The 24,382-nt window shown below is 43.5% G+C and overlaps 1 pseudogene; it reads right to left on the bottom strand.

The window, feature by feature from the left end:
* Positions 1 to 5,522: 5,522 nt before the first annotated feature.
* On the bottom strand, positions 5,523 to 7,918 carry LOC131224341 (U-box domain-containing protein 1-like; annotated as a pseudogene).
* Between the last annotated feature and the right edge of the window lie 16,464 nt (positions 7,919 to 24,382).

Below are 24,382 nucleotides of genomic sequence, written 5' to 3'. Positions count from 1 at the left end.
GCAATGAAATAAATCAAAGCACAAACCACACCACACAAGAGATTTTTACGTGAAGAACCTTCAAAGAGGTAAAAACCACGGGACCTCGTCCAGATCAACAATCTACTATGAAGTAAAACGTTACAACCTTCTTCACTCACGTAGGAGTAGATAAACAATAAGAGAACAAAAGAAAAATGGAGAGATTTCACCGATCACGAGGACGTAGAAGCGCTGAGATGTCAAGTGCACAGTAGATCCCCTCTACAAGCATAACCTCCCTTGCACAAGCTTCCTCTCTCTTTCTCTCACACCTTTGATAGCTCTAAACCCTTTAGCAAATCCTTGTAAAGCTTTAGAAAACTCTCTTTTATTACTTCTTGCATGCCTTAGAAAATCCCTAGGGACCCCTATTTATAGTTTAGGCAACTCCCTTTCGCACCTCTTGCAAAATCGCCTCAAATTTTCGCAGTCCGCACAAGATTCAGATTCAAATCTGCATAAGCTCCACTGGTTGTGCAGAGTCCTCGACCAGTCAAGCGGTACCCTCGACCGGTCGAGCACATCCCATGATTGGTCGAGCACCTCGGAAATTCAAAACCACAACTTGCTGGAAAACGAGTCATGCCAGTCCATGACTGGTCGTGCACCAGCCCTTGACCGGTCGAGCGAAGCTCACGACCGGTCGAGCCTGGGGAAAAAACCCCATCAGTCTTATCCTCATGCATCTTAAGGAAATGATGAAGATGAAAGCAAGTCTATGATAAGCCATGTTTAGCTAAACGGTGGTGCTTTCTCATAGTATAGTAAGAAACAATCTTCAACTGGCCTTTTGACTATAGAAGTTGAATATACTGCATGTTGTACAACAATTCAAGAGGGTGTATGAAATATGATATTTTTTAGAGCCTTGAATGGTATGCCTGCTACTAAAGGTACTCTCCTGATAAGAATGACCAACACAACGGTTGTAGACTTTGAAAAGGATCCAAAATATCAAAAAAAAAATTCAAGCATATTAAGATTAAATATCATTATGTATGAGATCAAGTGAGAAAATGGTAGGTTATACTTAAATATATTCTCAATAAAGAAACGTGTGTTGATCCCATGACAAAAATGATTACTAGAGATATTTTTTATAATATATATCAAGCAACTGAATTTTTTAAGGGCATTTTTTATTTTTTTTTTTTGTAAAAGTGTTAGTTTAAAATTTTTGTGTGAAATTTTCAATTATATTCTTCATTAATTATGGTGGGAGAGATCCCACTATGCAGTAGGATAGAATCAATGTACTCTAAAAAGTGGGTGATGTAAATTATTTGTGTTTTATATTCAAATCAGGTTTTATCAAATGAATTTTTTAAATGAAGACTCACTAATTAAATTCATCCACAATAAATTTTTTAAAACCTTAAAATCACCAGTGGTGACTGTATGTTTAGTGTTGGTCTGTTGTTTTCTTTGTTGCCGACAGGCCTCTCTTTTCTACTTGCACAAGAATTGATCACCCCTAACATTCGTGTTGAAGAAATATTGGAGATGAAGAAGTATGATGAGATTCAACCACTTTCTGTAGTGATGATAGACGATGAGGTAGCACAAGTTACAATGCAACTACCTCCAGTCACAACTATATATATGTATTATCGGATCTCGAACATGTTGGGCATGCTTAGATAGATGTGCACTCATGTTAGTGCTTATTGGCCTTTACCACCACACACTGAATAACTGTAAGTGATTAGGAAAGAGACTTTGTGAGTTGAATGACATTCAGAGTAATATCGGGGTTAGAAGTTGCTGTAGTAGGTTCATATTCATGTGCTTTAAGCAAGACCTCCGTTTAATGAAATTGAGAGTTACTGAGCTGGTACTCATGCATTTTACGCAGGACATTTTTCTATTGATGATGTTTTTAGAGTTGGTAGCTTAAAAAAATAAATATGAGTCTTAATCCACTAGCCATGTAAATATGATAGGATCTTATCTCATTCATTGATCTTGATGGCTATGAGTCCATGTAGGACATATTATATGCCATGGATAAATCAAGTGTTGCCTTAAATTTAAATAATATGGGTTATGTATGGGTTATGTGGGGAGTATATCCTCTAGTCCTTAGAAACTTAAGTTTGAATACATTACTCATTGACCAGAGAGAGTTGTGTTTCATGAATCTTAATACCCTAATGAATCGTGACTAACACAAATGCTTAAGACACATTTATGAACATTATTCTTTGAGATGTATGGCTATCTTATGTAACGAAGCTAACTTGAGTCAAATGAAAGTTCTCCACCATCAAAAGTTGACTTTGTGTCAGTTATGCCTTTTACCCTTACCCTACACAAGAGTGTGTTATGGATATTTGATCCTGAATTTGGACCTTTAAACACTTACATTGATGGATCAAAGTTCAAGTCAATATTATAAGAGTCCATTAGCCCGGACTATGATCACTTGATCATGGATTTGATGACGCACATAAGTTTATCAATCTTTACCAAGAGCATGTAAAGATCTTAGATCTTGATTAGCTAGCTTTGTCTTACTTTATGAGACTTCCCATATGACATTGAAAGTGGGTGAGGCCGAGTATGTCCATTAGAGTTCATTGATTCATACACGGGCCAATATAAGATCAACTGAGTTTACCATGAGATTTGCTTATGGCTAATTAAATCTGATTAGATCATAGATTCATCAACTGATTTTCACCAGGCCAGGTATTCAAAAGGTTTTTTTAAAAAGATTTTAAGTCGTTAAAGTTTTGTTTTAACCATTAAAACTTGTTTTACCACACTTAATAATGAGCTGATGGTCACCTTTATGATCAGTGTAAACTTATATCTTAGTCGGAGGCCAAGCTAGACAGTAGATAGATTTTATAAATATGGACACATGAATGAGGCAGATCAGTGGACCTCCTTCATAATAAAGCACACCGAAGTTTGTAAAGTGGCGAATCGTCATGACCAAAATTCTCCTAAAACCCTAACCCTTCCTCTTATATAGAACATATTACAAAAGGGAAAAACTAGAAAAGAGCAAGAGCTTGAACGCCTCCCCTTTAGACACCCCCTTTGAGAAGAAAAAGAAAAATAAGAAGAAAGTTCCATCTCCTTCCTCCATCATCATCGTCATCATCCATCTTCATCTCCTCTCTGTGGTCCACTTGACTAGACAGATTGTGTCATCCTTGACTCCTATCAAAGGATCAAATATGCCTTCTTGAGATTCCTTCCATCTTTAATAAATCAAGAAGAGACCTTCTATGTTGAAGGATTGATATTGACAAATCTCACAATTGATTTTTTTTTTCTTTAGTAATTACATGTAGGAATGATCAAAATGATTCAGTTAATTTGTTAATTTTAGAAATCTAATGTTGTAACACACAAATTGATCCTAGAATGGATCTATTGTAAATTGTGTAAATCATGTGTATCCACCACGTTTACGCTCAATGGACCCAACAAATGTCATGGCCTATATGGCACTAGGTTAGGAGTTATTGAACTGAGTTAATATTTGCATCCTTTAAGTGAGATTTACGTATTATAAACCCAACGTTTGCCTAATACTGTCTACTTTATGGCATGGCTGAATAACCACATACTCAGATCGTTGAGTTTAAATCCACATTCAAGATCAATTTATCGATTAATGTCTAATTCGATCTCATGAGTGCATTATACAAGCATGCAAGTCTTGTAGCTGACACTTGTGGCCCAATTTACCTACTTTTGTGTATAAGAGGATAAGATTGAGCATCATTACTTTAACATATAGTACAAAAGCCATGATTAATTCAACCAAAGGTGCAGTTTTAAAAAAGTAGCTAAGTCGATTCTGACTTCTCTAGTTGTGTGGGAAAGACCGTAGGCAGCGACCCCATATATATGACCACATTAAGAATTATCTGTAGGGTTATTTATTGATTTATTTGGGATGATAATTTACAAACTATTTTCTAGAATGGTATTGTATTAAATAATTTATTTTAAAAAACTTTTAAAATTATTTACAAAAAAAATCTTATTTGAACTCAAAAACAAAATAAGTGTATATGCTAGTGATGTGATTGTAAATCGATGGTTATCTCCATTCAGTGTAGTCATGCAAGTCTAAGATAGGCCTTAGAAAGCTTGGAAACCCTAGATCCAGACCTCTGGCCACCATCTTCTACGGCTACTCCCAGTCATGACTTCTACCCCTGCTCCGTCGAAAGCAACACAAATTGCTTCCACACTTCCTTCAATGCTAGGGTTTTAAAAATCCCCTTTCGTCAAACAACGACACTGATCTACCATTCCGATCTGTGAAAAAGAGAATCACAATGAGAGCCAAATCTGACAGTTGGAGAAAAACTTCCTTTGACAGTGGTGAGGAGTTCGTGCCTGAGGTGGTGGCCCTCGATCACAAATATTGCAAAAATCCCTGCATAGGGTTTGGAAAAGGAAAAAAGGGATATAAAGTGCTGGAAAATATAGAGAGAGAGAGAGAGAGAGAGAGAGAGAGAGAGAGAGAGAGAGAGCTCTTTTAGAAATCAAATCAGGCTTTTATTTTAATTACCTGTTTAACCTTTATTAGGTAGGGCCTACAACCTTTCTAAACCAAAAAAGAGAGCAATTTCTAATCATCAATTTTGGTGTAGTGACTATTATAGCGGTCGTTTAGCATCTAAACACCCATATAAAGAAATGGGAATCCTTACTGATCACACCTAGCTACCCCGTTCTTGCTGAATGCATGTGTATGATATAAGTCAACGTTACTAAAGGGAACTTAAAAAGCTATATCCTTCGATACTAGGTTGAGTGGGAGACGCTTGTAATGGCAAAGGGGCTACCAGCCCTTACACGTACTTTGAAGACAGTGAGAGGCTAGTCATGCACCACTCTCACTCTCTCATTCATCTCTCTCTCTCTCTCTCTCTCTCTCTCTCTCTCTCTCTCCCTCTCTCTCTCTCTCTCTCTCCCTCCCTCCCTCCCTCCCTCTCTCTCTCTCTCTCTCTCTCTCTCTCTCTCTCTCTCCTCTGTTTGTTTTTACAATGCATGTACCTGGTTTGCACACTCCTTAGGCCCCGTGACCCTTAAACCATACAAAGCATGCGCCACCTCAGGCCTCTCACCTCCGCCTAATGAATTAGGCATTGGCACCTTCACCTGGTGCACTGCACACTCGTGTCTCCACCCAGTGGGAGGAGACATATAATGTGGGACCCATCCACTTGCATTTGATAAGGATCATGTCATCATCTTTACCTTCAAACTAAGGAGGGGAATTGACTTGTCTCTCCAAATGTAGTTGATTTGAGTAGGCCACTAGGTTCCATGTTTCAAATCCCAGACTTTATCATATAATGGTGTTGCTCGATCCATCGTAATAATAATTGTTTAAAATATAATGTGTCACATTATCCACATGTGCCAGCACCATTGGTGTGGCCAATACAGTTTTTTTCACATTGAACAGTTAAAAGAATGGTTCTTACCAGATGGACGGATTGGATTTTCTTATAAAACATGGTGGGCCAACAGAGCTTGAGTTTTTGTAGACGATTCTGGTCCGTCCCTTGAGTGCATGAGAATGAAGTTCCAACATCTATACCAAATGTAAAACATTTACATGTATAACAACAAGATAGTGTATGTTCTTGTACCTATTTCATGTCACTGAAGTTGCTGTAGTTTTTGTTGGTGTTCCTGAGACTGAGAGCAGTATCTGTGGAGAAATCTTAGAAGGGCATCTGCCTTCCTTCTAGCTTTGGTAGAACCCTCAGAAACCAAGCTCTGAAGAGAAGGACTACTACATTGGTTTTTCAGTAAACATCTAACAGTCTCCTCACCATCATTCCTACACATCCTCAACAAAACTCCCACAGCATTCTCCTTCCCTTTGGAAGAACCAAACCTCATCAAATCCACAAGAAGATCCACAACCTTCATGTTCTCTCTCATCTCCTTCAAGCCATCACCACAGCCCACCAGTAGAGCCAACACCACCAAAACTTCGTCTGTGATTCCTGCCTTGTCATTCATCAAGAGACTGATGAGCAAAGGAACGGCCCCCGCCGCCACAGCTCTGGTCTTGTTAGCATCATAGACGGTGAGGTTGTAGAGAGCCATTGCTGCATCCCTCTTCCCTACTGGAGTACCCTCCTTGAGGAGTCCCACCAATGCAGGAATCGCTCTTGGGTGGGCCCCAATCATCAATTTGCACTCATCTATCAATGACAAGCTGAAGATAGCTGCTGCTGCATTCTCCCTTGCCTCCATGCACTTTCCTGCCCGCAAAACCTCGACAATGCCGTCGATGGCACCGGCTTCCATTATAAGCATTTTGTTGTTGTTGAAGATGGAGAGATTGAGCAAGGCAGTCACTGCATTCTCTTGGGTCCTTGGATCATCAGCGCTGAGTAATCTAACCAGAAATGGGATTGCACCCGCATCGGCGATCAAACGGCGGTTGTCCATGCCCGATTTCGCAAGCAGCCGGAGCTCAAAAGAAGCATGTCGTTGAATCTCCGGCGACCCAGTCGCCAGCTTGCCTACTAGGAAGTCTGACATCATCTTGACAACTTCTACAGCAGATTTTGTGGCAGAGATGTGATCAATAGCCAGTGGTTTTCCATCACAACCGTTGCCTAAGTCCGATAACGATGATGAAGATGATGATGATGGGTCACTTAGTGGGACATTGTTGTCTTTGCACCATTGATATATTAAGCTCTTGAGTGAATAATTAGGTATGAGTGCCATGTGAATAAGCTTCTGACCGCTCTTCGGGCACGTATGGTGGCCGGAGTTGATCCACTGTGAAATTGAATTCCGGTCGTAAGTGTGACCGGATGCTACTATCACAGGATCTCTCATCAAATCGAGAGAGATCGGACATCGGAATTCATCAGGGACATTTGAAACCAATGGATGAGATGACAAATCACGATTGTACTTCGTATGGTGGCCAACTAGAAATTCTTCTTCATTGAGACTGTTGTTTTCATCTTCCATAAATATCTTGGATTTTGAATATGTAAGGAGAGAAATGAGATTGTTGATGTGGGAGATCGCAGTGATGCCGCCTGTTCCCGCCTGGTTTTGAATCTCTGTCTCCAACCGTCGTATTTCTTCTTCGTAATCTAACTTGCTTTTCAACCCAAGACCCCACAAGGTCTCTTTCACTTTCTTGCATTCAAGATCGTTGCTTTGGTGGGTCATCATCAATTGGAGGAGCTCCTCTTCTTCGACGTTCTTGGGGGCTGGCCATCATGTTGGCTCGCACGACTTGCTTGTGAAGAAGCTCGATGTGTTCTCTAACGTCGGCCGTTAGATGAAGGAGGCCCCATGGGAGAATATCAATTGCTCGTCCCATTTCCTTCGCTAATATATGGAATCGTTGCGCGACGGTCTCTACCTGTACTAGGTTCCACAAAGCACTCCCGTTGTTGCACTCTTGTAGAAGGAGTTTTGATTGTTGGATCGTCCAAAGGAGCTCAGAGAAGCACAAGATGGCCGATGGCGGGAGCGGTGTGTTCTTCTCTCGAATCTCTTCGAAGAGAGAAGAAAGAAGCTTGATCCGACGGATCATCGTCGCCGGGCTACTTCGTGCTTGTGATAGGAACTTGTAATTCATGGATGCCACCTCAGTGGAGATGCGGGTGAGGGCCTCTACAAGAGAGGCTGAAGGAAGGAAGCCAGAGATCACGAGAGAAGGAGCTCTTGTTTCCATTCTCTCTCTCTCTCTCTCATTGGATTGCCATTTCACCCATTTCCAAGTACTGAAATTCTCTTTCGTTTTCCTGATTGCAAAAACCATGCTATTAGAGAATATCTATTTAGCTCTCTCTCTCTGAAATAGATGATTGGTAAGCCATGCCCAGCACGTGCAAACATGGCACAGGAGCGAGAGATCCAAGCTTTCCTTCATTTGGGCCACACATTTTAGATGTTTGGTGTTTAGCTCTTCAGGTGGGGTACATTCTACAAAACATCCATAAAAGAGGGAGACTTCGAAATTACTTAAAAATTGGATACGTAACGTACAAGTAATTCCAATTAAAGGGTTTAAAGTAAGCCGTCTAACCCTTTTGACCGGTCAGGGCATGATCCTCGTAAATGAAATAAATCCAAATATTAGGTGGACCACAGACGAAACTATGGTGATTAACCTTATGGGCCACAAAAGTTTTGGATCAAGCTGATAGTTGTGTGATCCCTTCATCCAATAAACATTTTAATGGCGCCAAGAGATTTTTAATGGTAGTTATTCAATCACACTATTTCATGTGGTGTGGTTCACCTAAGATTGAATTGGCCCCTTTTTTTTTTAATCTTATCATTTAAGTTGTTAATACGGATCGATTGTGTGGATGTAACACACATACATCACAGTGGGCTCCACAGTCAGGGATTCACCGAAGCTGCATGGAACCAAATCTGCTTCTTTAAATTGATTATCTAGTAATCAGATTTGTGGACATTTATTGGACGGTTAAAAATAAAAAGCTTCCATTGATCTTATTTCAAAACAGGTGGCCGCGGATCAAAGGTTAGGAATGTTCCGCTGATCTGATTTTTGGAGTCCAATTTAGAGACTGTGAGTTCCACAATTAGTTCCATGTAATTTCAGTTAATATATACCACGTCTACCATTTCTAAGTGCCTGCGTAGCAAGTGTCATTCGCAGGCAGAGTACTATCAAATAGCTTGTCTCAGTTATTAAATAACTTGCCCTAGTTGTTTGATACTCTGGCTGCTTACGATGCTTGATGCGCAGGCACTCAGAAATTGTACACGTGGCTTATATTAACTCAAACTAAACCGATTAGATCGAGAAGCACATTTTTGCCAACTCAAAAAATTCTAAAACCATATTGTTTAAACAGTCCTGACCTCTGATTCGTGGACACTTCTTTGTTGAAATAGGACCGTTGGATTTTTCATTTTCACCATCCAATAAATATCGACTAATCCAATAGTCAAACAATCAAATAAACGTATGCCACGTACACAATTTCTCACACGTGCACCATATTGGCACGCGGGATTACGTGTGGATGGGCAGGTTCTGACGTGTCTATCTTTCCTCGAATTTTTTCGTAGAGATTAAAATATTTTTTACCTGAACTTTCCTTTGGACACCAGCTATTTGGACGGTAAGGGAAGATCTCATGGGATGCTGCCACGTGGTGGTGGAATTATGGGCGTTCGTTTTGGAGAGCTGGAGCTGGATTGTTTCCAACCACTGGATGCATCCACATCCAAACCGTGTGACCATGGTTGATTCATCACAGCCTGAAATTTACACCGACCAAACGATCTTAACCATCCGATTTCGTCGGTCGATTTATCACGTAGCACTAACCATCCATTTGAGGAAGCGGATTTGGTGGTATTGCCAACAAAACCCACGGGGGTGGTGTGTTTATGTATTGGGCGCTGTGGGACCCAACGTGATGTATGTATTTTATATCCACGCCGTCCATCCGTTTTTCCAGCTCATTTTAGATCATGAAAGAAAAAAAAGAAGCAGCTCCAAAGATCAACTGGACCACAACACAGGAAAAGTAGATATAATGATACCCACCGTTGAAATCTTTCTAGAGCCCACCGTAATTTTTATTTGTCATCCAACCTGTTGATGAGGTCACTCAGACCTGGATGAAAGGAAAGCACAAATATCAGCCTGATCTAAAATTTTTGTGGCCCCCAAGAACTTTTTGTGTTGGACGTTTGATCACCACTGTTTCCTGTGGTGTGGTCCACTTGATCTATGGATCTGCTTCAATTTTGGATTAATGAGGCAAACTGATCTGTAAAAACGGATGGACGGCGTGGATATAAAAAAAGAAAAAAATACATCACGTTGGCCCCACAACGCCCAACACATCCACACACTACCCACGGGTGGTGTCGGCAACACCACCTGATCCGCGTCCTCTGTTTGATAGCACCGAGGTGACCAGTAAGGTACGTTTTATCCGAATGTTTCTCGGGACGTCACCATCTGTAATGTTCCTTAATATTTGGACGGTCTAGATTAAAGTACATGAATGCCGCGTGAACGTGTCGGGCACGATAAACCATTATAGTAGTGTAATCCATTTTGGGCAGTTTTTCTTTTATTGTTATCTTTTTCTCTCTACCGGTATTTTCTAGGACCGTCTCCACTGCGTCAGGCCGGACCCCGCTTGCTTCATTGAAATCTTCCACCGCAATTGTTACTAAATGTTTGGTAATCCGGACCGTCCATCTGTTGAAGAACACTATTTATGTCCCACTACGTTAAAATCCACAACAGTTTGGAGGATGCAACTATATAAATAAACGAATTTGAATGTGTGGTTAAATGTGTTTCTGGTTTCACCAAAAAGGGACTGATAGGAATATCTAATCTGTGTCATTTGTAGAATAGGACATCCATGGTAGAGGGCACAAATGGATGATCTAGATCAGCGGTGAGCAACGATGAACACCCAGTGTTGACTGCAATGTACCAAAGATAATTCATTTCAATGAACCAAAAATTACTTCATTGATTATTAGAAAGATCAAAACTCAACGGTGCAAAGTCCAAGTCTCTCTTTCGGTGGAACTTCGCATTGTTACAAAAGCTTTAATCCAAACATCACCGTAGGCTGCCGGAGAGAAAAATGTGTCAAGATCATGGCGTTGTCACATGCATAGACCATTTCGGTGCGTACGCAATTGCTGGCCGGTCACGAAGTGGGCCCCACCGATCAACGTGGTGACAATTAGGTGGTTGGTAGGTAGCGTATACGCCGAATCTTTGGTGTGTGGTAGCTAGCTATGCACAGGTTTGCTCATCTCTATCTCTACCATGAAACTTGGGGGCGTGGCTTCGGTGTATCCCTGACTGTGGGGCTCACTTTGATTTATGTGCCTTATATCCATGACGTCTATTCATTTTGAGAGATCATTTTTGGGCATGAGTTCAAAAACGAAGTATATATAAATATTGGTGGACCACACCAATATTTAATACCTACCATTAAAAAAATGGTCATTAATACCTACCATTAAAAAAATTTGGTGGCCAACGGAATGTTTTTTTACCATCAAGCCTAATGTTCAATCACCATTGTTGTTTCGGGAACGGATTGGGCGAGACCCCCGGATGCACGAAGTGGGTGTTACCTTGACTGTGGGGCTCACAGGGATTTATGTGCCTTAAATCAAAACCGTCCAACAATTTTCAAAACTCATTTTAGTGCGTGATCCCAAAAATGAAGCATGCCCAAATCTTAGGTGGACCACACCACAGGAAACAGCTATTAAGAATTTCATGGAGTCCATCGAAATATTTATTTTCCATCCGAACCTGTTGAAAAGGTTACAAAGACAAGAAACCACACATATATCATCGTAATCCAAAGCTTTTGGGCTCACAATAAGTTTTTAATAATAAATTGCTACGGTTTCCTGTACTATGGCCCATTGAAGATCTGGATCTACTTCATTTTTTAGATCATGCCTTAAAATACTTTTCAATAGAGGCACGGACAGCGTGTAAGTAGTTACATATCTCAATGTGGGCCCAACAGTTAGAAGTCCCACGCATCTCGGTGGATCCGATTGAGGATCCAGCGAAGCCGCACCCCACTGTTTCTAGTGATATGGTCCACCTGAGATTTGGATCTACTTCATTTTTGAGATCATGCCCTGGAATGATACGTCAAAACGGATGGACATCCTGGATGTAAGAAACACTCGTCACGGTGGGCCCCAAGCCGCGCCCAAACTTGGCCCGTACAGCACGTGGAGAGAGCGGGGCCGCTGGACAGACTCGGTCAAGTCATAAGCGCTGCGGGTCCACCGTGATGGACCCTGGTTGCCGGCGAAAGCCTTTCGCAAGAACTAACTGCTAAGGGAAGCCGGTGGGGCGCACCTGATGGTTACGAGAAATTCAACCTGTCCGTCCTTTCTTCAGATCATGTTAAGTCATGGGCCAAAAATGAGTCAATCGAAAAACTCTAAGTGGGCCACACCACAGGAAAAAGTGGGTAAGTAAATGACTACTATTAGGGGAAAAATGGAGCGACTCATGGCAAGGGATCGAACCAACAACTAACATGAACCAATGGCTCAAGCTCGACAAGGATCGCAAGGCCCTCTTAGGTCGCAAGGCCCTCTTAGGTCGCAAAGCTCTCTTAGATCGCAAGGTTTAAGGGGCGTGTCGATCAAGCCCGAGCTACTTGGAAGATAACCACTGGCGAGGAACGCTGAACATAATATAGGTCGGGATGGCCATAGGTCAGTATGAGCATAGGGCGACACGACCTCCGATAAACTTCAGAGCTATCGAGGCCGACGGCCACAAGGACATTATAAGCTTGCTTGGTCAGCTTAGTCATCGGATGATGCCGACTCTTTAATAGCTCGGCCAACTTATCTCTAAGGAGTCGTAGCCTCCCCATTCCGACCTACTCTATAGGTCGGGCAAGTTCATCAGTCCCCGACTGATGACCGAGCTTATCCAACAGAAAGGTCTGAGATCCCTTTCGATAATCCCGGAGGGATAAGACCAAGATCCTGAGGATCACAGGGAGATTCTGGTCCCTTAGGGACTCCAGCTCAATCCACATCTACCAAAACGGTGGAGAATTCTCCAACGGTATGATCTTCCCTCCCTTATAAATAGGGAGTGCCCTAATGGCGAAAGGTACACAGTACACATTTAGAATGCATTACTTTACGTTATATTTCTACAAAGACCTAGATTCCTAACTTTGGCATCGGAGGGTCCCCTGTATTAGTCAGGGTCTCCTTTGTCATTTCTTATGCAGGCATTCAAAGGTCAAGGTAGGGTCCATCTGAAAACTGCATTAACAATTTGGCGCCGTCTGTGGGAAACGACGTCAAAGTCGTTACCGCTTTACCTAAAAATCACAATGGCTAAAGGGAAGAAGGCTCACGCCTCCCCTGTTGCACCTAATCTCACGCCGCCGGAGCAACCTGACAGACATCGAGGCTCCACCTCCTTACAACAGGCTGACTCTGGTCCCGTAAGGCAGACTCAGAGGTCTCGCAACAGAGGAGGATGGCGATTGAATTCCCTTGAGTAGCAGGTTGAAACGCTCAATGATAATATGAACTCTATGAGGTGATTATTAGAACAACTGCAGCCTCAATAAGCGCAAAGGGCCGCCCAAGAAGCTGAACAGGTGGTCCACAATCCCCCTCAGCCTCCCGACGTACCTGCTGCCTCTCAAAGAAGTCGACAGGTTGGATCGGCAAGGCCGATCCCTTCTTATGCTTTTGGGACTGCAGCCCTGCCCACTTTCGATCTGCGACATGAACTGGATCGAAAGAAACGCAATAAGGCTCCCCCCGAAGCTACTGCTAAAAGCCAAGAACCATGGGAAGCTGAGCTGAAAGACTTGCGTGGTTAGATTGGAGACATGCGACAAGCTTACCGTACAAATGCCCCTACCACAATGGAAGCAATAATGGAGGAAATCGAGCATCTGTTTATCGCCGACATTATGCACATGCAGTTGCCAGAGAGGTTTTGCATGCCACAGATCACTCCCTTCTCAAGGACCACTGACCCGTCCGAGCATTTGAAAAAATACAGAGTCTGGATGGAACTCCACAACGCCTCTGCGGCAGTGATATGCCGAGCATTTTCATTAACTCTGACAGGAGCTGCCTGACTGTGGTTCAGACAGCTGTAGCTAAACTCCATTAGCTCGTTCTCACAGCTCGGCCAGGTTTTTGTTACAAACTTCATCAGAGGAAAGGAAAGACTCGAACCTACCTCCCACCTCTTTCATGTCATCCAAAAAAATGAGAATTGTTGAAAGATTACATCAAAAGCTTCAATCTTGATGCGATGCAAGTACGGAAACACTCAGAGGAGCTCGCTTTGGCCGCAATCATGGGCGGATTGAGAGAACCTAAGTTCTTATTCTCGTTAGATAAGAATCCACCAACGACGATGGCTAACCTACTGAGCAGGTCGCAAAAGTACGCTAAGGCTAAGGAAGCCTCTACCCTTCGAAAGGCTGTCCAAAATAAAGGAACGACAGCCACAAAATAGCAGCCAAAGTTAGAGCCTAGCTTAGCCAGTGGAAGTAAGAAAAGGAAGGACAATTGATTGCGAGACAATCAGCGCCCGAACAAACGGTCCGACAGTAAGTTTAAAACGTTCACTCCTCTCAATAAGACGCTCGAACAAGTCTTGATGGAAATTTAGGACAAGCATATGCTCAGATAGCCGGGCAAGCTGAAATCCGACTTTAATAAGAGTAAAAATAAATAGTCTTTTTTATCGAGATCACGGTCATTTGACGAATGATTGTTTTGACATCAAGCAAGAGATAGAGGCTCTCATTCGCAGCTGGCACCTTGGGGAGTATGTCAGCCATCGAGGAGATCAAGCTACCTCGAAGGATAAATAGCCCATCAACAATGAGCCAACTGGAGAGATCCGCACCATCTTCAGAGGTCAGGGCAGTTAAGGAGATTCGAACCGAGCTCGGAGAGCCCACACAAGGAGCATCGAACACTCTGACTTTGATCTACAAATCCTCACTGTCAGCAGACCTTTGAAAGAACAAAAAGTAAAAACCTGTAACCTGACCTTCACTGAAAAACCGCCCAAGGAGTCCACCATTCGTATGACGACGCACTTGTGGTTTCAATGACCATAGCCAACTGAAAAGTATTATGAATTCTTGTGGATACCGGATTGTCAGTAGACATCCTCTTCGCACAAGCGTTCGACGAAATAGGAGTTTGGTCGATCTAAACTTCGACCCATCAAAACTCATTTGCTTAGTTTCTCAGGTGGTAGGGTCATGCCTGAAGGGTCAATTCAACTCTAGCTTACTGCCGGAGACAGACAAAACCAGGCAACCACGATGATCGACTTTTTGGTGGTAGACTGTCCATCTGTCTACAATGCAATCCTCGGCCAACCATCCCCTAACACCCTACGAGCTGTGGTCTCGACCTACCACTTGGCCATGAAGTTCCCGACCGAGCAAGGTGTTGGATTGGTCAAGGGAAATCAACATGAAGCTCGACAGTGCTACATGATAGCGCTAAGGGCTTCACACCAGGAGATGAGCATCACAGATCTGGATCCCTGAGAAGATACTGGAGAAAGAGGCTATCCAATGGAGGACCTCGTTCCCATCTCACTCGATGACTCTGATCCGTTTAGAACGGTCCAGATTGGGTCGTCCCTAACATCCCCGCTACGGGACAAAATCATCAACCTCCTTTGACGCTATGCAGACGTCTTCACATGGTCCCATGAAGATATGTCCAGCATCGACCCAAAAATCATCGTACATCGGCTGAATGTCGACCCCGATCATCGACCAATTCGACAGAAACGAAGGTCACTTAGTCCCGAGCGATATACAATGATCGGAGAGGAAGTCGACAAGCTCCTTAAGGCCAGGTTCATCGAAGAGGTTTACTATTTGGACTAGATAGCTAACATTATATTGTTTAAGAAGTCTAACGGGAAATGACAGGTCTATGTTGACTACACTGACTTGAACAAAGCCTGTCCCAAAGATAGATTTCCTCTTCCCCGAATTGATCAGCTTGTTGATAGTATTATAGGGCACGAACTACTAAGTTTTATGGATGCCTATTCTGACTATAATCAAATTGTAATGCACCCATATGATAAGTCAAAAATGACCTTTGTCACTGACAAAAGTCTTTACTGTTACCGAGTTATGCATTTTGGTTTGAAAAATGTCGAAGCCACTTACCAACGGCTTGTCAACAAGATATTCGCCCATGTTCGCCCGACAGATCGGGCGGACGATGGAAATCTATGTCGACGATATGCTCATCAAAAGCGTCAGAGCCACGGATCATACATCTGATCTCAAAGAAATGTTCCCCGTACATCATGAATACCAGATGAAGCTGAATCCGAATAAATGCGCCTTCGAGGTTAGCTTAGGAAAATTCCTCAAATTCTTGGTCAGTCAACGAGAAATCGAAGCAAACCTCGAAAAGATCAAAGCTTTACTTAACATGGACTCCCCAAAAATAACCAAGGATGTCCAACGCCTTATAGGAAGGATCGCCGCTCTTAATCGCTTCGTATCTCAAGCTATAGACAAGTGCCTCCCCTTCTTCAAACAACTGAAAGGGAAGCAAGTCGTAGATTGGACAGAAGAATGTGAAATGGCTTTTTAAGAACTCAAATGATACATGGGGTCGTCACCTTTGCTCTCCAAACTTGAACAAGGAAAATCTTTGCTATTGTACTTAGCCATTTTAGATGCAACAGTCAGCTCGGGGTTGGTTAGAGAGCATGAAGGGAAGCAACTCCCGGTATACTACGCGAGCAAGGCATTGGTCTCAGCTAAAACAAGATATCCAGATCTTAAGAAATTGGCATTGGCACTGGTCATTTCCTATCAACGATTGCGGCCATACTTTCAGGCCCACACCATCATCGTCTTGACCGACCAACCCCTTCGCCAAGTACTCTTCGGGAAGGCTGACCAAGTAGGTGATCGAGCTAAGTGAGTTCGATATCAGGTATTGACCCCAAACAGCTATCAAGGGACAGGCCGTAGTGGACTTTATCGTCGAACTTACTCCTACTTCCGACCATAAACTCGATCTGACTATTTAGGCCGACCTGAACGTCCAGCCCGAGCTAGCAGTGGTCCCAAGCATTCCACCCGAACAATTATTCGGTCACCAAGTTGATCTTAACCTCTCCAAATGGACATTATGTGTTGATGGCTCATCCAACTCTAAAGCCAGTGAGGCCGGGATAGTCCTGGAGACTCCAGATCATACATGCATGCAATATGCCTTAAGATTCGGATTCCAAGCCTCCAAAAACGTGGCAGAATATGAAGCCTTGCTCGTCGGACTCAGGTTAGCAGCCACCATGGGATCCCAACACCTTAAAGTTTTCAGCAATTCTCAGTTGGTAGTCAATCAAATAGCCGAATAATACCAAGCTAAGAAGGAAGGCATGAAGGCACATCTACAGAAAGCTAAAGAGTTAATCGAAAAATTCCAGAAGTGTGACATCGCCCTAATCCCTCAAGCAGAAATTTACAAGGCTGATATGTTAGCTAAATTGGCTACTACGGATGAAGATGACATCCCGAGATCAGTTCCAATCGAATTCCTCACCAAACCGAGCATTAGCGAATCCGACTTTGCCATAGCTCTTCCAGTGAGCTTAGAACCAACGTGGATGGATCCAATCATCGATTTCCTCAAGGAAAACAAGATACATGAATATCGGACAGAAGCACACTGACTGCAAACTAGGACAGCTCGTTATACCATGGTCAATGACATCCTATACAAGAAGGGATTCTATCTCCCTTATCCCAGGTGCCTCTGACCGGATGAAGTAGAGTACGTTCTAAGGGAAATCCATGAAGGTATTTACGGGAATCACTCCGGTGGCCAAGCCTTATCCCATAAGATCATTCAGCAGGGGTATTATTGGCTGACCATCGAGGCTGATGCTCAGCAATACACCCAGAAATGTGATAAATGCCAGCGCTTCGTGAATAAACCTCGGCAACCTCCCGAAGAACTAACTCCTATGGCTTGGGCATGGCCATTCACCTAGTGGAGCATTGACATCATCAGCCCCTTACCAACTGGCAAAGGCCAGACCAAGTTTGCTATGGTGGCAGTCCACTATACAAAGTGGGTCGAAGCTAAGTCTCTGGCAAAAATTACCGAGCAGAAGATGACAGACTTTGTTTAAAAGAACATCGTATGCAGATTTGACATTCCTCGAACGATTGTCTTTGACAACAGGAAGCAGTTCGACAACAAGCAATTCCAAGGAATATGCAAAAACCTCTAAATCAAGAATGTCTACTCTTCGCCGCGACATCCGCAAGCCAATGGGCAGGTTGAAGCGGTCAAGAAGATCATCAAACACTATCTCCGGACCAAGCTCGAGAAAGCCAATGGATCATGGACTGAAGAACTCGCCAATGTTCTTTGGGCATACCAAATTACGGCCCGGGCAGCCACTGGGGAAACTCCCTTCTCTCTAACCTACGGAGCGAAAGTTATTACCCTAATAGAGATCAGGCTATCAACTGCTCGAACCGAGTCCTTCGTCGAACAAATGAACTTTGAGTCAATGGCTCTGGACCTTGACTTTCTTGAGGAAAGGAGGGAGCAAGCTTGGATCCGGACTGAAATTCGCCAACAATAAGTAGCACGTTTCTATAATGCCAGGGTAAATGTCAGGAGATTCCAGGCTGGAGATTTATTCCTTCGTAGAACCTTCCAAAACACTAAGGAACTTGACTCGGGAACCCTGGACCTTAACTGGGAAGGACCTTACATTGTGACTGATACGAGCCAACCTGGATCGTACCGTCTTGAAGACATAAGCGGTCAGCTCTTACCTCACCCCTGGAACGCTGAGCACCTCAAGATCTATGACCCTTGAAAGACCGATCATCGACCTACATTGGCTGCATAGTTTACTGTGTGGATCCGATCTATCTACTTAGTCCGATCTAGTCACTTAGAGAAATTTGCACACAAACATTGTGCCAAAAAGTGAATTGCAATGATAAAGGCCCCCAAGGAGCATGTTACATTGAAAAGTTAAAAAAATTCCAAAAGAGAGCTGGCCTTCAAGCCTTGGGGGGCTGCTCAGAAGGCGTGTCTTCGGCGAAGGCTTCAGATCCAGAGTCACTGTCCTCGAAGCTGGAGAGGTCCAAATCTGGAAAGGCCTCCTTAACCTCTTTGATGCATTTCGAAAAGGCCATCTGGTACAAGGTATCTCTATCTTCCGAATATTCTTCGGAAGACTTGTACTCCTCAACAGCAGCCATCCGAGCCGAGGAGATAGCTGCCTGAGTTTTTACCTCATCCTTCTCGAGCCTCGTCTCGACCTCCCCATTGTCGACCTTCCTTCAAGCCAACCTATTAGAAGTTTCAGCAAGAAGCTTCTTCGTCGCCCCTAGTTCGGCCTACAGGGCTGAAGCATGGGCTTGCGCAGCAGAACAAGCCCAGTCGGCCATAAATGCCATAACTAAGACTGTTCGGCTTCAACTCCCTTGTGTAGACACCTCTGTTCGCTCTCTCATGCTTGCTTTCGCAACTGCACGATGTCGTGGTGCACCTTCAGCATGCAATGGGCGAACTATCAAAAGAACAAGGGAAGATATCAAAAACCGAACAGACAGAAAGAAAAACAACAAGCTACTTAGAGAATTCACTTACTCCGAGGAAACTCTTTGTCACGGATGTAAGGATAGCATTTGGAGTGTAGTCTAATGAGTGGAAGAATTCCTTTTTGGGTAGATTTCATTCCGCCCAAGGAAGGAGCTCTCCTATGACTTCACTAACTATCCTAGAAGGACGTTCTCCGCCCTCCTGAGCATCGGAAGACCCAGCAAAAGGCCCACTGGCCCTCACCAGCCTCTATGTGTCGAGCCTCAACAGAAGGCTTGGTAGCCCCCTGAACATCTGTGGAAGGGGCCTCCTCACGGACGGTCGCATCAACCGTCACCTTGACAACAACAGGGGCAGGCTCTATGGCTGTCGTCTCTTCTTCAACCTCCACAATAGTGGGAGATGAAGGACCGACCCTCCCCTTGCTCTTGGAGGTCGTCTTCTTCTTCTTCGTCTACTTCTCTGTCAAGGTTTTTTCAAGAGAAGGCGCCTTGCGCTTGGAGACAGGTTTCAACAAGGGATGAGCTTCAGGCATATCTACAATTGGAATGAAAGAAGAGTTAGTCATAAGTTCGTGAAAATTTTCTCAAGTCCTAAAGGTCGGCAAAGGTTCTTACCTGTGAGCTCGGTATCAAGGCCTGACTTCAGCAAGAACTCCGGTTGGAGAAGCTTTCACCAAGATCGATCTTCCTCTTTTAACACCCTCGCTCCTTGAACTCGAGCAAGAGGTCCAGCAGCCAGTACAGGAGGATATTTGGGAAAAACTGCGACAGGGGAAAAAGTATATGCGAATAGTTAAGAATACTTGAGGCCGACCAACTAAGAAACAATCAAAGAAGAGTTAAGTCTGAAGAAAGCTGACCTGAAGCAGTAAATGCGTTAGGGACAAGACTATAGTGAAAGGTCAGTCCAGCCTGCCACTTACCAACTGCCACTGGCCTAGAACCACTTGCTCCTCCAATTTTTGTTGGAGGTCGGGGCATCCGTGATAACGCTTCCTCCAGTCCCCCTTCTGGTAGAGAGATAATACTAGCCTTCATAAAGACGATTAGGCTTCAACTAGTACATATGGAGGAATTCCTCAACAGTAAGCTTGGATTGCTCGAGCTCAGACCAAAGGACGGCGCAACCGATCAATGTCCTCCATGCATTAGGGATCAACTGCCCCGGGGCCAAGTCCAGATGACCGAGCACCCGCCTTACTATACTTTATAAAGGGAGCCTCGGGCCGCATTAGAGAGCGACCTAAAAAATGGCAACTACCCCCTTTAGACGACAAGTAGGGAGTTCGTCCGGCGAGGGGACCCAGATGACCACCGACTATGGGATATGATATCCCAACCTAATCTGAACTAGTTCAGCCTCATTCAGGGTCGAACTTACAGGACCCTTCGCCCCCTCATCACCAGAGGATTCGTCTGCATCCTCCTTGTCGAACAGATTGTGCTCTGCCCTAATCAGTCGCTCTACTGGGGACTTTTCTAGCACTCTCAATGACTGTGACGCCTGAAAATCGGCGTTGCTCATCATCACTAACAGTGACGGCAGGTTCAACATTGGTCGAAGGCTACTCGCCCCACTGTCAGCACCGGAGCCCCCCTCCCATGAACTTAGTGAATCGGACATAGTGGTTAGTCCTACAAATGTCGGGAGTCGGTAACAAAGAGCAAAAGAGAAAAGGGAGGGAGTGAGTTGGAAGATAAGGCTCACTATGGAAGACTATCGCCTAGACAACACCGGTGATCTCGCAGTGAAGTTCGTCAAAAATCACCTCTACTGACAGTGACAAAAAGGAAGATATGCAAAGGGGAGAAATGCAGGTAGACTCTACTCGGGCATTAGGGGTTTTTCTTATATAGGGGAGCCACGTGGCGGTGCTTAAACGCCCCCGTTAATGCCCATTAATGTAAACCCCATACGACGTCTCCTCGACTGACCTGTCTCAACACGTAGCGCGACCCGACTCGTCGCCCGACTCTACTATTGAGAAAACACCACGTATCACTCTCCTATTGGTCAAACGCCGAAATGGCGGCCTAACAAGTTACATGGCCTCGAGTCACGATATGGCACCTTGACTACACCATACATGATTATTGGTGCACCTCAACTCCTGTGCTGACCGCCATACTCAGCATTTATAGAGGAACAATTTAACTAGTAGCTTCAAACCTACTTTCCGAGTTTATGTAACCAACTCGAAAAGTAGGGGGGCTTACTGTTAGGGGAAAAACGGAGAAACTCATGACAAGGGATCGAACCAACAACTAACATGGACTAATGGCTCAAGCTCGACAAGGATCGCAAGGCCCTCTTAGATCGGAAGGTTAAGGGCCATGTTGATCAAGCCCGAGCTACTCAGAAGATAACCACTGGCGAGGAACGCTGAACATAATATAGGTCAGGACGACCACATGTCAGTATGAACATAGGACGGTATGACCTCCAATGAACTTCAGAGCTATCAAGGCCGACGGCCACAAGGACATTACAAGCTTGCTTGGTCGGTTTAGTCATCGGATGATGCCGACCCTTTAATAGCTTGGCCAACTTATCACTAAGGAGCCACCACCTCCCCATTCTGACCTAATCTATAAATCGGGCAAGTTCATCTATCCCCGACTAACGACCGAGCTTATCCAACGGAAAGGTTCGAGATCCCCTTCGATAATCCGAGAGGGATAAGACTAAGATCCCGAGAGGGATCACGGGGAGATTCCGGTCCCTTAGGGACTCCAACTCAATCCGTATCTACCAAAACGGTGGAGAATCGTCCAACGGTATGATCTTCCCTCCCTTAGAAACAGGGAGTCCCCTAATGGCGAAAGGTACACAATACATATTTTGGAACGCATTACTTTACGTTATGTTTTTACAAAGACCCGGATTCCTGACTTTGGCATCGGAGGGTCCCCTGTATTAGCCAAGGTCGCCTTTTTCATTTCCTGTACAGGCATTCAAAGGTCAAGGAAGGGTCCATCCAAAAACTGCATCAACAACTATTGTTGTAACCTTCGTAGTCCAACGTGATGTTTATATGCCATCCATACCGTTCATAAGGTCATTCTCACTGGAATGAACTGAAAACACAAAAATATTAGTATGATCCAAAGCATGTGGCCTTGTGAATGTTGCAACCATGTACATTCAATCCTCACTATTTCCTATTGTGTAGCCCATTGGACTTTACATTTGCCTCATTTTTGGGCCCGTGTACTAAAGTGATCAATCCTCACTGTTTCCTACTGTGCGGCCCATTGGAGTTTTAGATTTGCCTCATTTCTGGGCCCATGTACTATAGTGATCTGGAAAATGAATGGATGGGGTGGATTTCTCACAAACATGACAGTGGCCCCACCTAGCTTCTCAATCACAGGAAGTTCCTGTTAAAGGCTTTTGCAGGCAATCCACGTCCCACCATGATGGATGGATTTTATCCATGCTGTCCATCCTTTTTGTCAGATCATTTAAGGATATGGGCCAAAAAATAAAGCATTCCTAGATCATTTAAAGATATGAGCTCAAAATTAAAGCAGTTCCAAAGTAGACTACCAACGCCAGCCAGCTGTTAAAAACTTATGGGAATTTACAGAAGTTTTTATTAAGTTAATATTTATATTTCCCTTTACCTAGTCTTACTGACCTTACGAATAGGCTGGATGGAAAATAAATATCACAGTGAGCTCTAGGAAGTTTTCAATGGTGGCCATCATTACCATGGCTGCTTCCTACTTTATGGTCTGCTTGAGCCTTGGAACTTTATTTTTAGACTAATACTTAATATATGAAAAATGAATGGATGGCATGAATAAAACCCATACATCACGGTCGGCCAATAGAGCCCCTGCCTTGATGGAGTCCATCCAAGCAAGGAAACGGGGATTTCTCTATTGCTGGGAAACAGTGCTCATATCATCAGTGATAATATGGCCCAATGAAAATTGGGGAAGGGGAAATCCCTATTTACCAACAGCAAAGGATCCTGATTCCCAAACATGAGCCTACAAAATGTATATGATATAGCATCTTTGTGGCTCCATAAATCCTCTATAACATGTTCCCCTTCATCATGCCTAGGTGCAAGCTACATGTAAAGAGAAAAAGGAGGGGAAGAGGCTTACTTAAATTAGGGTTGTACATTGAGCCGAGTCAAGTCGAGGTGGGCCAAGCTTAGCTTGACTTGTCTGTGCTCTCCTTAAGTTCGAACTCGAGCTTACCATTGGAGCTTGGCTTGTTTTTTCAAAAATTTCGAGTCGAGCTCGAGGCGCGCTAGTGGATCGAGTCAAGTCGAGGCTGCTTTCAACCCGACCTAACTCGCACCTGACTCAACCTAGCCACCTGACCGAATTGACCCAACCCACACCAACCCAACTCCCAAATCAAATATTCAATTAATAATATATATATATAATATTTATTTTATTTTTATTTTTAAATATAATATATCATATATAATATAATATATATTCGACTCTTGCCGAGCTCAAGCTCAGGCTTCGAGCCGAGTCAAGTTCGAGTCGAGTCAAGTTAAGATCCACTATGATCGAACTCAACTTGTTTTCAAAATGAGCTAGGTCATTTGAAGCTTGGCTCGCCTCAAGTCGTTGTTTGAGCCGAGTCAAGTCGAGCTAGATCGAGTTGAGTCAAGCGAGCTTTTCAAACTAGCTTGGCTTGTGTACAACCCTAACCTAAATTGAAAAGACAGAGATAATCTTAGTTGAAAAGCCATATCCACCTAATAACTACTTGTTAGCCCCCATTTGCACAACTAATTATTTGGGTAAAAATGTTGACACCCTACTTGTGTTATATATAACATAGTAATGCAAATAGTGTTTGTACCAATATCTAGCAGATCAAATCAACAACACAATTATGCCATGTGGCATGTACAACATGTCCAGCTTGCTCGCCAATTATCTAAAAAGCATATAAAATCTTTGGATGATGCGTTAGTGCTGAAGCACGCTCAATCGAGGCAAGTCATGATCAAGAGAATAGTAACCGCTCTTTCCTAGCTGGGTTACACACGAATGTGTCACATGCGCCATCAATTATCTTCGACTTTCATGTAACGCCCCAAATTTTCACTAATCCAGAATCCAAAAATCCTTGGGCGTTATATTGAAATTTTAAATAAATATAGATGAATATGTGCGTGCATACTCAAAATTCCTAAAAATTTAATCATGACAAACTTGTCTTTAAGTAT

The sequence above is a fragment of the Magnolia sinica genome, chromosome 13, assembly GCF_029962835.1.
Source record: "Magnolia sinica isolate HGM2019 chromosome 13, MsV1, whole genome shotgun sequence".
NCBI lineage: Eukaryota > Viridiplantae > Streptophyta > Magnoliopsida > Magnoliales > Magnoliaceae > Magnolia > Magnolia sinica.
Note: the sequence above shows the minus strand (reverse complement) of the source record. Positions and strands in the feature narration are given on the sequence as shown.